Source organism: Grammomys surdaster, unplaced genomic scaffold, assembly GCF_004785775.1.
Source record: "Grammomys surdaster isolate TR1022 unplaced genomic scaffold, NIH_TR_1.0 266, whole genome shotgun sequence".
Classification (NCBI taxonomy): Eukaryota; Metazoa; Chordata; class Mammalia; order Rodentia; family Muridae; genus Grammomys; species Grammomys surdaster.
Window position 1 is genome coordinate 674,362 of NW_021604707.1, and position 14,605 is coordinate 688,966.

General features: G+C 41.0%; 1 protein-coding gene and 1 long non-coding RNA gene across 5 annotated transcripts in view; one reads left to right on the forward strand and one right to left on the reverse strand.

The window, feature by feature from the left end:
* Positions 1-2,545: 2,545 nt before the first annotated feature.
* Positions 2,546-5,739, reverse strand: LOC114628220. Its single transcript, XR_003712464.1, has 3 exons — positions 5,283-5,739; positions 4,730-4,858; positions 2,546-3,336 (listed from the first exon to the last, which is right to left on the reverse strand). It is a non-coding gene; the product is annotated as an uncharacterized LOC114628220 (long non-coding RNA).
* Positions 5,740-8,180: 2,441 nt separating this feature from the next.
* Positions 8,181-14,605, forward strand: part of Zbtb44 (zinc finger and BTB domain containing 44) — a 46,593-nt gene continuing 40,168 nt past the window's right edge. For 3 of the 4 annotated variants that reach the window (XM_028776170.1, XM_028776173.1, XM_028776174.1), the window contains exon 1: positions 8,181-8,398. The gene's annotated coding sequence lies outside the window, so the exon portion shown is untranslated. Of the gene's footprint in view, positions 8,399-11,940; positions 12,025-14,605 lie in introns of those variants that run through there. The other variant, XM_028776171.1, reaches the window with a different exon arrangement.

Consider the following 14,605-nt stretch of genomic DNA (forward strand, 5'->3'; position numbering starts at 1 on the left):
CCTTCACCTACCGGCAATTCATTAGGGGAGCAGTCGGGGTAGTTACCAACACACAAGGTCTTCTCCTTCAGTAGCTGGCACAGTGGGGATCATCTGTGCTTTTTAGTGATTCATCTTTTCAGTGGACTGTTCAGGTTTCAGGGCCTTTCAGAGGTTCATAAACACAGCATTTGTCTTTTTATCCCCTCCCCCAATTGTTACCAAGTGACCCTGATTTGTCTGATTTCCCTTAAACTCTTAAACTTGCCACTCTCTGTCTGTAAAAAAAAAAAAACAAATGGAAATTGAGCACTTTCATCCCTTGTTCCTTCTTAGCCACATCTCCTGCTAATAAGGAGAATGCCTCCTGTATATCTATTTCCAAATCAAGTTCCTATAGATGAGCCAGTTCTCTCTGGACAGACAGATAAGCCTCCGTTGCATGTCTCATCACCTGCAAAAGGGATCATGGAAATGCAATTACAGTTTGTAAGCAAACCATTCTATATTGCACAGAGGAAAGATGTCACCCCATCCTGTATTCATCTGTGAGTCTGTCTGTTCCTGTTCACATGCAAGGTATCATGATAATTTTCCCGGAGAAACTATTCACCTGCATAGAACAGACACTAACAGACCAAAGGCAGCTTTCCATCTGAGTCCAGATTGGGGACAGGGATTATATTGGTATTACTCATGGAAGCCTGGGTGACACAGGCAGCAATACCAGCAGGCCCTGAAGAGTCTCTTCTGCAACTTATGAGAAACTGTACAGTCAAGGAGTTTCCAACCCCCAGTCAACCTTTTACCTCCTCTATAACCTTGGACAGAGGAGGGACTTCGTGAAGATTTCATGAGCCCTCTGGGCTCCATTAAGTAAGCTCTACGAACATCCTCTCCTTCTGAAGGGGAACACTAATTTGTCCAAACTCTTGAGGGCCACCTAAGGGAGATCACGGCTACTCTGATACAAGATGAAGATGGTCACGTACAGTCTGGAGGAAACAGAGGCACAACTCCTTTGTTGCTTTTAGGACTACATTGCCTAAGGATTTTGGAAGCAAGCATTGCTCCAAGCTAATTTCTTGTATAACCTAAGCTGTCTTCAGAAACTTTGAACCAAAAAGCAAAACAAAACAAAAACCCAAACCTGTAATTTGTATAGTTTCTAAATTTGTCTGTCTTAGGTTGAAAAATGGCATGCAAGTATCTCATTAACAGAGATTTAGGACATAGTGCTAACTAAGTACAGTAGCAGATCCTGTCTCTTCATTGTTTCACAATGAGGATGTAGGGTTTCTAGGGGTTTTGTTTTGTTTTTAAATTTATTTATTTTATTTATATAAGCATATTGTAACTGTCTTCAGACACACCAGAAGAGGGTGTCAGATTCCATGACAGATGGTTGTGAGTCACCATGTGTTTGCTGGGAATTGAACTCAGGACCTCTGGAAGAGCAGTCAGAGCTCTTAACCCCTGAGCCATCTCTCCAGCCTGGATTTCTGTTTTATACAGAGAAACTGTACTTTGTTAGATAAGAAAATTTCTGAAATGAGAAACATAGACAAAAATATGCATACAGTCAGGTAAGGAAGCATATTCTGTCACTTTATAGACATTAAAAAAAATCACTTTAGCCCATAGTTTAATACTCGCCTGGGCAGTAAAGTGATCTCCCATTTTAAAAAATAAAATAAAGAAGGAGGAGGAGGACAGGAAAGAGTGAAAAAGTAAAGTGCTGTGTTCTTTATGAAATTATCTGCTTGGTATGAGCCTCCTTCTGGAAGCTGCACTTTGCACCCTCATGTTTGGCATAGAAGCTGAACATTTTGATGGTACCTCAGTTGCCTTGATTCCAATTGATTGATTGGGAGATAAGGTTCCAAATGGACTAAGCCAGGAAGTATGAACTTGTCCACACATATACATTTGTGTGGTGTGTTCCTGTGGATTACAGTAAATTAGGATTATATCTGACATCTTGGGTTATGAAGACAAATTACTTATATTTAAATCTTATTTTGATACTTAATATCACATGATCTTGGGGAAATTTCTTAACCTGTCTTCAGTTTCCTTATTTTGTCAGACAGATAACTATATCTATTTCATGTGTTTGTTTGTTTATTTATTTATTTATTTATTTATGCTTTTTTAGAGACAGGGTTTCTCTGTGTAGCCCTGGCTGTCCTGGAACTCACTCTGTAGACCAGGCTAGCCTCGAACTCCTGAACTCAGAAATCCGCCTGCCTCTGCCTCCCAAGTGCTAGGATTAAAGGCATGCGCCACCACTGCCTGGCTTATTTCATGTGTTTATAATGAATAGCAGAGCATAGAAAAGCATCTTGCATATGCACCTACCTACATACCACATATGCACAACAGGCATACACCTACTTACACATACAATGAGATAAGGAAGGGGTAATCAGAGAAAGATTTATAGTTGGAGAAGGTTATAACTTTAATTTTCAAACCCCAATTTTAATGAAGGTTCTTAAACACTTTAAAACCTCCCTTTTAGCCCACCACTCACAAGAGGTAGTGGGAAAGGATACAGGGGAAGTGGACCTGTTTAAAAATGGTTCTTTGGAGCAACTCTCATCTGTGCTGTCTGGAAATCAGCAGTTCAGTTCACAAGTCTGCAGTGGCAGCTTGATCCATTTGCAAACATTTCACGGATACACCAGAAGTCCAGTTTGGTAGAGTTGGGATAGCAAACATGAATCAGCAGAGGTGGCATGACCTAGCAGAGCCAGCCAGGCCTCAGCCTTGGCTGGAGTCAGCAGCAGGAGGGACCAGCAGGAATGCCAGGAGATGTTCTTAGCTGTGTCTCTGACAGTGAAGTGGAAGATCAGTGAAGACTTAAGACCAACAAGCATTGCACAACTAGCTCTATGAGCAAGGCTAGCTCAGTCTCCATCACTGTCCATTGAGTCCTTTTTAGACTTCCTCCAAACATCAAGTGTCCTCCATGGGTTGTGCCTCAGCATGTATCTCATCTCAGCATGAATGTCTGTCTTAGCTGACATCATTCTGCCAATCAGTCCCAGTCCGCTGAAACAGCAAGAAACTGCAGCACACCACTATAAGTTTCTTGGTGTATTTCACTCTATGGAGTCCCAACAAATGGAGCTCAACTACAAAATGTAGGTGGACCAACACATGGGTGTCAGCGAAGAATCCTTCATCCATCATCATGTGTCCTTTCACGTGCTTGCTTTAGCAGAACATCCTTTCACTTGTGCCTGTGTCAACGAAACATTCCTTCACGTGTTTGCCTTAGCAAAATACCATCCAACACAACTGACGAAGAATCCTTAGGTTTCCACTTCAGAAGGTTCATGTACAAATGCCCTGAGGTAGGAAAGAGTTTGATGATGGAGATGAAAATGGGCCAGTATAAATGGCCTGAAAGGGGTCTGGAAAGCTAGGTAGGGACTATATCAGGCAGGTCCTTAAAAGATTAGTAGGTCCTGATGACTTAGGTAGTCCTTTAGAGTTCAGACTAAGGACTTTGAGTAAGTGTAATAGTAGTTGCAAGAAAGAAGTGGTCAGAGCTTAGAGATATTTGGTAATAGGGGAGAAATCAAGTCTTTGTCCTCCTTTCCTACTTAGACTATTAGATAATCAACTAACAAAAGAGGAGCAATTTCCTTTGTAACTAATAAAATAAGGTTAGTAGAATTATATCACCATTTAAAAATTCCTAATAAATTAGTTGATATAAGCATTACTCATCAGTGACTACTAACATTACAAAAAGAAAAAGACAAGCGTACATTTGTGTATTGCCTAATGGAAAAGTGCACAGCCACCTATGAAGTAATCTTGCCCTAGATAAAAATTGAATCTGATAAAACATCTACTGATTCACACAAAGGTACAAGAGGGAAGGGAACCTGTTATACATATTAAATGTCAAATTTTACATTGTGGCAAAAAACACAATACATTGCTTACACCGAAAAGAGGCAAATAAAATAGAGATCTTAAACATGTACCAACTAAGCACAGCATAACTCAACAAACCAGAAAAATAATATATGTGAATGTGGATAAACAGAAAGCATCTAGGTCAGGGATTGCTCAGGACTATAGAGTTGAGGTGGAGAGAGTAACAGCTAATAGGTCTGGATTTCCTTTTGGGTGATGAGAAAGTTTAAAAACTGACTATAGTGATAGTTGTACAGCTCTGTGAAATATTAATTATCTCTGAATAGTACACCTTAAATGTGTGGGTTATGTGGTATGTAAGTTATGTTTTAATAAAATTGATACACATAGATTATATATACTCTATATACAGTATAGAGAATGTATATTATTATTATTATCTGGTATGGTCGGAAGATGATAAACAATAGCTGGGTTTTCAGTTTTGAATGAGCAAGCTTAGCAAGTCTATGGCACACAAAAGCAAGAATAAATAGAATAAAGTAGCAGATAGAAACCAAAACACCATCCAATCGGGCACTCAAAACATCCAGTAGAAACTGACTGGGAAAGCCCCATCAAGTCAGCCAGCTAGAGCTCCTGACTGAGGAAGTGTCCCTTCAGGTGAAGCTTCCCAGTAAAACAACAGATAGCAGCAGAAAAGTAACATCATCAAATTAAACTTTTAACACCATCTGGCTGAAACTGACTGGGCAAGCTGAAGCAGTCAGCTGAACTTCCAGGTTCCTGTACCACTCCAGGCATCTTAACGTCATGGGGTAGACAATAGTAACCTCTGTTAGAAATGGTTTACCTTACAGTTGTTTTCAAAGTCATGGTGTTTCCACTCTTGGGTTGTTATGCTGTTTTCTTCTCCTGGTTTTACAGAGGTATGTGTGCTGGGATGGCAGTCCATCCACAGACAAAGGGCCTTTGGAGGACACTATGAGAAAAACATGCCTGCATTTAAGTGGGGAATGGGGAGGCAATACCATTTCCAGAGCCAGCTTTTCAACGTGCCCAAATACTACATGACAATTTACACATTTTATGTACAATATAGTTATATCTCAAATATATTTTATATTATTCAAACTATAATACAATAAAACTATCAAAATATAAAATCATAAAACTATCAAATATGTAAAAGAAGAGACACGAAGATATAGAAAAAAATATCCAAAGAATTGAATATTTCTATTCAGAGGAAGTAATGTTATTCAAGAAAGACCATCATGTTTTATAGGTGAAAAAATAACTCTGCAACTGTTTAACTTTCTTGAAAGAAAAACTTTCTTGAAAGAGACTAGGAAGGGCCCAGACAGTAGTGTTACGAAAGTCACAGTAAGAGCTTGGGACTTTACCTGAGAACAATAGCAATTGTTGGCCGTTGAATGACATGGTTGCTAAGCATCACAAGTCTGGCTTCCACTTGGACAGTGAAGAGAAGGGGGAGTCTATTTGGGAACCAGGTAAGAATTATTATAACTGGGTACCATTTGTTATATTTTAGGATGGTGGCAGTGGGAATGAGCATTTTTAACAAGGATAGTTCAATTGGATTGGTTTGCAGTAGGGTAGGAAAGTGGCAAAATTGACCTATCTAACTAAGTGGAACATTAGAGACTGGCATACTTCATGGTAAGGAAAGGAGATGAAGAAGTAAGTCTGAATTGTAATGGGCTCTCGTTGAAATAACTCCAGTCAGACTAGAAAACTTGCTGATGAGTATAAAGCATTCTTTCTCTGAAATATGTTTTGGTCTAAATAAGCTTCCATTCAGCAGTTAAGGGTCTACCATGAGAAAGTACCATTTTTGCCAAAAATGAGTTTCCCAAAGAGCTCATGGATTTAAAAAAAAAATCCCTTTCTGGAATTTGAATTCCTCAGAATCATCTACACTGGGTTAATAATTAAGAGTTCCTCATACTGTCTAGTTTGTTTGTTTCACCTGTGTACAGGATTCCGATTTCACAAAATCCTCCCAGCAGAATTATTCAACCCGGTGTCAAAGTAAGGTCTACCTATTCTAGCAACACAAGGGCAAGTCTCTGCTAGCTCGAGAAGAAAAAAAGGTGGGAGGCTAAGGGCCACAGAAACTGATCCTGCCCAAAACCAAGATACAGAAGAGGGTTCCAGCAATAGCTAAGCTTTGCATTTTCTCTCACGCCCTCTCCAAGCCTTTAAGAGACCAACAGCCATCTGTTGCTTAATAAATTCTTCAGACCTATGGTCGGGATGGGCTGGGAGGATAGCATTTTTAGAGACAAAATGAAAAATAAACAGAGCAAAAGAAAAAAGGAGAGAAGACAAGAGAATGAAAGGTCTCTCTCTGCCTCTCTCTGTCTGCCTCTGTGTGTGTGTGTGTCTGTGTGTGTATACACATGCGCACACTCCAAGTTCTGCCTGTCCTATGAACATTTAACCACACACCTTTGTCCCTTGAGTCACAATTAGAAACGTCCAATTAAATTCTCTTTTATATTGACTGTCCTATTAAATAGACTAAGAAACAGGCTTTATTTGTCTACTTTATTCTTTATTACCACTAGATTCTTCTACATTTGTTTCCATGACATATGTTTTCAGTACATATTCCACCAAGGGCCTTTAGCTCAGGCACCTCCCTAGTTAGTAAGCGTCTTCAAATCTTAGTGTAAAGCCAGGCTCAATTTGTTTTCTAATTTTGCTTGTCGCTGAAACAGAATAATAAAAACATGATAGAATAATATTAAGAAACCTATAGATTAGGTTGTCAAGGATTAAATACCTTCTAATACTTGAAAATTTGTTGGTGCATAGACTTTGGCTTTGTTGCCTTTATTTTGAAAGATTTCGTTGTTTAGGGTGCTCTCGTGCTTGGTAGAAGGTGGTTTAAGTCAGAGGTGGTCAAGTTCTATTGCAGTTGGGAGGTCAATCTACCTTGCACAAACTCTTTTGATTTAAAAGCTGGAGGTATAGATGCACAACATGCATATTCAAATGCTTAACACCCAAATTGCAGCAGTCTTGACTGGCATCCTGCCCTCCTCCACTCCTCTGGGGCCCAACACCTGCCTCCAGGAGTACCCCCCTCTTCCTCCATTTGCCAGGTCTGATTTCCTGAGTTCTGAGGAAGCCACGGCTTAGGGTGTTTAAATATCCTAAAGGCTGATTTTGCCGCGACCTGAAACTCAGACAACAACCCTCTAGACAGTAATAATCAATTTTGGGCGATCCGCACATTCTCTTCCCCAAGGGCAGCGAAGAGACTGTGTACTAGAATGAGGTTCACAGAGAAGGAATAGTTTACAGTTGCTTTAAATTTTAGAAGCCAGTTTGTGTTGGGGAAAGGAGAAAGACAGGGGAGTTAATATTTTTCGGGTCATCTCAGAACTGCACTTTCTGCCATGATAATTAGAAAAACGCTAAGGCAACCTCAAAGTACTATGAGGATGCTAGACGTGCCAAGACGCTCTGTAGTAACACTTGCGAGGGATCACTGTCCATCCGGGAGAAAGCAGGGGAGCTCGCCAGGTTCTACAAAGCCCTCGTGGCCACGCCCTGATAGGCCTCAGTTTCCACGTGTGAAAAATGGCCACACCACTCAAATCTCTTTCCCAACAGAGAAAGGTTGGAGTGCTTCCCTGCTACACAAAACACCAGAAAAGATAAGTTTCTTTCGGTTTTTAGCTCCAAGGTAAGCAAATCGTCCTAACGCTTGCTTCCTTCGGCGCAGGATCAGACCATGGCTACAGGAGGCCAAACTGGACAGGCCTCATGGCGCTCATGCATATGAAGCACACAGACAAGTGCACAGACCGGGTCAAGGCCCGCTGTGCTTCACTGTCTGGCTTGCACCACAGGCTAAGGACAGCTCGCACTACGCTTGCGCAATAGCCGCGCACCGCCTTCAGCCCGGCCCCGCCCCTCCCTAGCCCGGCCGTCCGCGCGGAGCATTGTGGGACACAAACAAAGTGCCCCCCAAACAGGCTGGAGTGAAACGAGCGGCTACGGCGGTGCCGGCCCGCACGCGCGCTGCGGCGGCTCCCTCCCAGCCTCCCCTCCTCTCCCCTCCGTCCCTTTCCCCTTCCCCACCCCGCCCCGCCGGGCCAGCGCGAGCCGTCGCCCGCTCTCGGCAAACCGCCCCCAACGGCCGCCCGCGCGCAGCGGGCTGGGCCCCTCGCTCCTCCCCTCAGGCCCACGGGCGCCGGGCGCTCTCCTCCTCCTCGCGCCTCTCACTCTCGCACCTCGCGGGCACGCGGGTGAGCGGCGCCGCCATGCGCGCCCAGTCCCAGGCTGCACACCGGCCTAGGCGCGGCGGCCCGAGATAGGGTCCCTTGAGCCTCCCGGGGGAGGAGAGGAGCCAGCCGCGCGCTCCGCCCCCTCCCCCCGGGTTGCCGCCGCCGCCACCACCGCCACCGCCACCTCGCCGCCCCAGCCTGGCGGGGAAGAGGAGCAGCAGTTGCAGGCCTCCGGGCCCCCGCACAGCCGCCCGCAGGTAACGGGAGGGGAGGGCCAGTGGGGAGACGGCGGGCCAGCCCGGCGACTGACACCACTTGTCACCCACCTGGACCTGGGAGGGAAAGGAAACCTGGTTTGTCACCCTGATTCGTGCCGGGAGGCACCCACAGGGTCCCCCTCATTGGCAATTAACCCTTGTAGGGGGGGCTGGCCTTGGTCCCAGCGGACTTGAAGCAGTCACCCAGATCTTCCAGGGGCGCATATCTGCAAGAAAATCCACCCAACAACAAATGCTATGCTGGCGGGGTGCTTATTACCCGCTCACCTGGTCTACCCGCGAGCCCTAGACCTGTTTATTCCTTCCTCTCCCAGGTTGCCCCACTCCTCTGTAATGGAACGGTACTTTTAAAAAGAAATGAGGAAGAGAATGCAAACACTTCTTCCCCCTCCCACCTACCTGAGGATCACTCTGTATCTAGTCTTTTTATTGTCGGCCTAACAAAAAGCAAGGGGTTACCTGCAAGTGAAATGACAACTAACTTATAACTGATTAAAGAATATTTCATGTTTGATTTATTTATTTATTTTTTGGTAAACCTTAACCAAAATCTACTGTAAACCGCGATTTTCATGTACTTTTACGGAACTTACAAAAATTAAGACCAAAACTACTTTTTTAAGCATATACGCATATTAATCTGTTGAAGGTATTTTTTTTCGGAAAAATTCTCAACTTCTGCTTATTAGCATTTTTGCAGAGATAAGTTAATACCAAAAACCAACTATACAATATAATAGATACCAGAGACTGGATAAAGATTTGATATTTCCCTTTGCCTATTTGGTAATTGTTATTAAATTGGTATTAAAAAATACTACATAGACCTTGATTTTTTTTTTGTTACTCCCTATTTACTTTGATTTCTAGTTGACTTATAATATTCATTTATGTCTTTGTAGTTCTCCCCGTGGAATGTAAAAAGGACTTAATACATTTGTATTTTATGATGATTTGTATTTATTAATTACAAAAACCAGTTTTTATTTACTTTGTGCAGTGGTGCTTTGCTTTGTTAGAGCTCTAGACTTATTCTCAAATTCTCAGTCGAATTAGCAATGTCCATTATGGTACATGATGTATGTCCTGATGGTACAGTTACTTTTGAATTTTATAGAATAGACAGAAACTTAGTAATATTAATTGTAACTTGCCCTAGGTTACCCCAAGTAGTAATTTAACAATTGAACCCAGAGACAGTTCCTGGGGAAGGTGTCTTTTTCTCCTGTACTTCTCAATAGTAAGACAATTTCTTTTATGGCCTGAAAGTTTCAGTTTCACAGAAGTTGTCAGGGAAAATACAGTGAACATCAGTACCAGATTAGTGATCAACCTTTTTTCTCCATATTGTTGCCAGTTTTTTGTTGTCGTTGCTACTGTTGCTGTTGTTGAGACAGTCTGCTTCTTCCTAAGTGCTGGATGGAATTGGATTTTTTTTTCCACTATGTTTGATTTTTTTGTTGTTGTTGGGTTTTGTTTTGCTTTGTTTTTCAAAACAGGGTTTCTCTGTGGAGCCCTGGCTGTGTCCTGGAACTCACTCTGTAGACAGGCTGGCTCTGAACTCAAAGATCCCACCTGCCTCCTAAGCACTGGGAATAAAGACATGCACTATCGCCACCACCAACAGGCTCCATACTTGATTCTTAAATATTTCCTAAAAATACCAAGTCAAACTAACAATGTCCATTAAAATTTGCATATTCAAATTTACTCATTAGTCCCAAAGTGTCTCCACTGCTGTAGTCATTCAAGGTTCTTGTGTTCCATGTAGTGATTGAGTACACTTTTGTTAAAAAGGGTGGTACCCAGACCACTTCTCTGTTTTCTGGGCACTTAACTAACCAAGCCAATTGTTCTTAGTGTATGGCTACATTTGAACTTTGACCTTGTCCTCTGCGTGTCAATTCATTTAATGTTCTTGTTAAGTAAAAGTTTGGTTCTAGACCTGTCCAACTGCTTGTCCATGGTTGTTTCCAAAGACAAGGGTATCTATGAATTCAGCCCAACACAAAGTTGTAAACTGAAAATACTAGTTTGTGTGTATGTGTGCTCCTAACTTCATGGATTGAATGATTTCTTTGAAAACTTTGTACATGATAGTGATAGTATCTTGTCAAAAGATTGGACATCCCTGGAACAAAGATTAGTTTAAGTGAAACTTTATTTGGCAAGAATATTTAAATGGGGGCTGGAGAGATGGCTCAGTGGTTAAGAGCACTGACTGCTCTTCCAGACGTCTTGAGTTCAATTCCCAGCAACCACATGGTGGCTCACAACCGTCTATAATGGGATCTGATGCCCTTTTCTGGTGTGTCTGAAGAGAGCAATGGTGTACTCATATGCATAAAATAAATAAGTAAATCTTTAAAAAAAGAGTATTTAAATGGGTGATACGCTGTATCTCATATTGTATATATTAGGAGGTTTATAGTGTCAGGACACCACAGTTGATAATGTTAAATGTGACCGTTTGGTTAAAGTGGTGACTACAAGGTCTCTTGTGAAGGTTTGGTTTGAGAGTCTGATTATATGTGGCCTTAAGGTAGTAACTCTGATGAGAAGCAAGTAACTTGTTTCTAACTATACCTTGCTTAGTGATTTTTAGCTCTTAATCAGTTACTTTATTGAAGTTTCCTGAAAAAAATTTTCTTTATTAGGGGCAACGACGATGATGATGAATCTTTATTAGAACTTTAGTTCTAAAGTTCTTCCTAAAAATGCAGATTAAATGCTTGATCAGTTTAACTATTGATTTTTAAAGAGATGGGGATATTGTTATCCTATTGAACAGATTTTTTTTTTTCATTTTGGGGAGATTATGATAACCATTATGAATGTGAGATTTGGGGTGATAGTACTACCAGGGAGTTTTAATCTATTCATTTTATAACCAAGTAGGATCCTTTTTGAGGGCCACATTGTCCCCAGTTTGGAGATGCGAATCCTTACAGCTGCAGTGTCTTTTGACACTTAGGCAGGTGTCCAGTATCTTGAAGCACTTTCTGGAATAGGGTATCCTAAGCTGCTTTTACTGTGCCATTTGGAAAGGGCTGTTTAACCAGGGAGTCTTGGTTATTTTAGTGAAAAATGCTATATACAAACAAAGATCTGAAAGTTTGGCATAATCATTTCTACCAGAGTATTACTGTTTCTTGAAAGGCTAGAACTAAAAATTTATTTACTTAGACAGGGTCTCACTGTAGCCCTGGCTACTCTGGAACTCACAGAAATCCTCCTACTTCTGCCTCTCTAGTGCTGGGATTAAAGGTGTGGCCAGCACACCCAGACACTTAGCATTTGATTAATCATGAGTTCATAGTGTGATACATCCAATTGAAATTATGCAGGACAGACTTTTTCATCTTTGATTCTTCTTTGGTCAAAAAATGATTTGTGTTTAAATCATTTTTTTAAAATTGCAATACCAGTACTACAGATTTTTTATTAAAGGTGATTTTTTTAAGGAATTCTTTTTAAGATTTAGAAATTTTTATGTGTATAGGTGTTTTGCCTGCATATGTGTCTGTGTGTCACATGTGAACCTGGTGTCCTCAGAGACCGGAAGAGGGTATTTGAATCCCTGGAACTAAAGTTGCAGTTGGTTGGTAAGCTCTCATATTGGGTACTGGGTCCTCTGCATGGATGGTAAGTACTCTTCATTGCTAAGCCAACTCTTTACCCCAGAGTTTTAGTTTTGAATATATAAAATACATACATAATTCAAAATAATGTTACAAAAACTATGCCTTTAAAGACTTTACTCAAGGGCTGGAAAGATGGCTCGGCAGTTAAGAGCACTAACTACTCTTCCAGAGGTCCTAAGTTCAACTCCCAGCAACCACATGGTTACTAATCTGTAATGGGATCTGATGCCCTCTTCTGGTATGTCTGAGAACAGTTACTCATAAATAAATAAATCTTTTTAAAAAACAAAACAAACAAACAAACAGAAAAACCCTTTACTCAAGAAATTTTACTCAAGGGCCTAAGTTGAGGCCCCAGTACGATCACAAAAAAAAAAAAGAAAAAAATCGAGGTGCCAGCCAGAGGGCACTACAGAAGGGTAGGCTGAAGCCATATAATAGTACTTTTAAGTATTAGAGTCACATCTTCCTTTGGCTAATCTTTGGAAATTTGCAGAGAAGTGCTTTTGAAGCTTGCTTTTGTGGGTGTCATAATTTTTTTTTTTAAGATTTTAGTTTATTTATATGAACACATTGTAGCCGTCTTCAGACACGCCAGACGAGGGCATCAGATTCCATTACAGATGGTTGTATGCCACCATGTGGTTGCTGGGAATTAAACTCAGGACCTCTGGAAGAGCAGTCAGTGCTCCTAACCACTGAGCCATCTCTCCAGCCTGGGTGTCATAATTTAAGTAACAATTTTTTTAAAGATTTATTTATCTTTTAATTTATATGAGTATACTGCAGCTGTCTTCAGATACATACTAGAAGAGTGTATCAAATCACATTACAGATGATTGTGAGACACCATGTGGTTGCTGGGAATTGAACTCAGGACCTCTGACAGAGCAGTCAGTGCTCTACACCACTGAGCCATCCCTCCAGGCCCCTTAAGTAACAATTTATGAAAGAAAAACTGCAACTCTTACTTGAAAGAAAGTCCTGGTCTGTGGGATGGATATTGGCTTCTCAGTCAAGTGCCTGCTATAGCAAGCATGCAAACCTAGGTTCAGATCCCTAGCAACAGTGCATGGAGAGATGGGAGCCCTGGATTTGGTGCATAGGTAAAGGTAGCAGGATTCCTGAAACTTGATAGAAAGCCAGTCTAGCTAGTAGATGGTTTCCAGGAAAGTGATAATGGTAGACAGGAAACTTTGACCTTCCTTACACCCCCACCCAATCATCTTTAAAGCTAAATGTAATTGATAGAGGTTTTATGAATATTTGCTTTTATACTACACAATAAAACTGGCATCTATATGCTGTCTACAGATATAAAGGCCGCTTGGACATGTGATTAGCAAAGATAGCACATTTTATTTGGATTAGACAAATTTAGTAAAAATCCATAATTATGTGATCTGAAATATACTGTGTTCACATAATTTTCAGAGTGCAGTGATTGTCTAAAGTAGGTCTATGTAGCATGCAGCAACTACAGACTATTGTAGTATGTTGTGTGGAATAATAAAAGGGTTGTAATTGCTAGCATTTGTTGTATCCTTCCTGTATACCAGCTGCATTAAACATTTTGTGAATCATCTCAATTAAAAGCTCATTTTAACACTTAGATTTTATTTTGCAGGTAAGAAAACTGATGTCTAGATATTAATTTTCTTCTAGAGAATTAAATGATATGCCTTAGATGTCACAGCTAGTAAGTGGCATACTCAGGTTTTAAATTCAAGTGTATTTTGAAAGTTAGTTCTTACCTACTTTCTATATCTCACAACTGAGTGTAACAAGCCATGACAGTAAGCTTATTTTCAGTCACTATACATAAAGAACTACATGAGTCACATTATACTGTAGGAACACTGAAATTGTATGTCAGAAGTTACAAGTACTCATCATATCTATTATAAATCCTTAGATTTCCCCTTCTAAGAAGTGTAGGCTGGAGAGATGGCTCAGCGGTTAAGAGCACCAACTGCTCTTCCAGAGGTTTTGAGTTCAAATCCTAGCAACCACATGTTGGCTCACAACCATCTGCAATATGATCTGATGCCCTTTTCTGGTATGTCTGAAGACATACAGCTACAGTTTACTCATAAAATAAATAAAATTTTTATAAAAACGAAAAAGAAATGTGGGAGGCCTGACCCTGTATTAGGATTTACCTGTGTGGTAAATGGGTTTATGAAGGGGAAAAAAAAGGTTACAGAGTGTTGGAATCTAGCTAGGCATGGATGGCAATTTAGATAATCAGCTGTGTTTTAAATTTTTTTCTCTATATTTGAAATTTTTCACAGTAATATGTTGGGGGGGGTGATTAAATAGCTATTCTTAATTAAAAACCAGTATTGCTGGGGCTGTAGCTCAGTGGAGAAGAGTACTGTCCCAGCATGTGAGATCATTGCACTGTGTAATTGAGGGCGTGACAGGCATGAACCTGTAATGCCAGCACTCTAGATTTGGAAGCAAGAGGACCTAAGCCAGTTTTGGCCACCCTGGGTTGTTGCATGAGGTCCTGTCTCAAAACTGTGATAAAGTTTGAGTC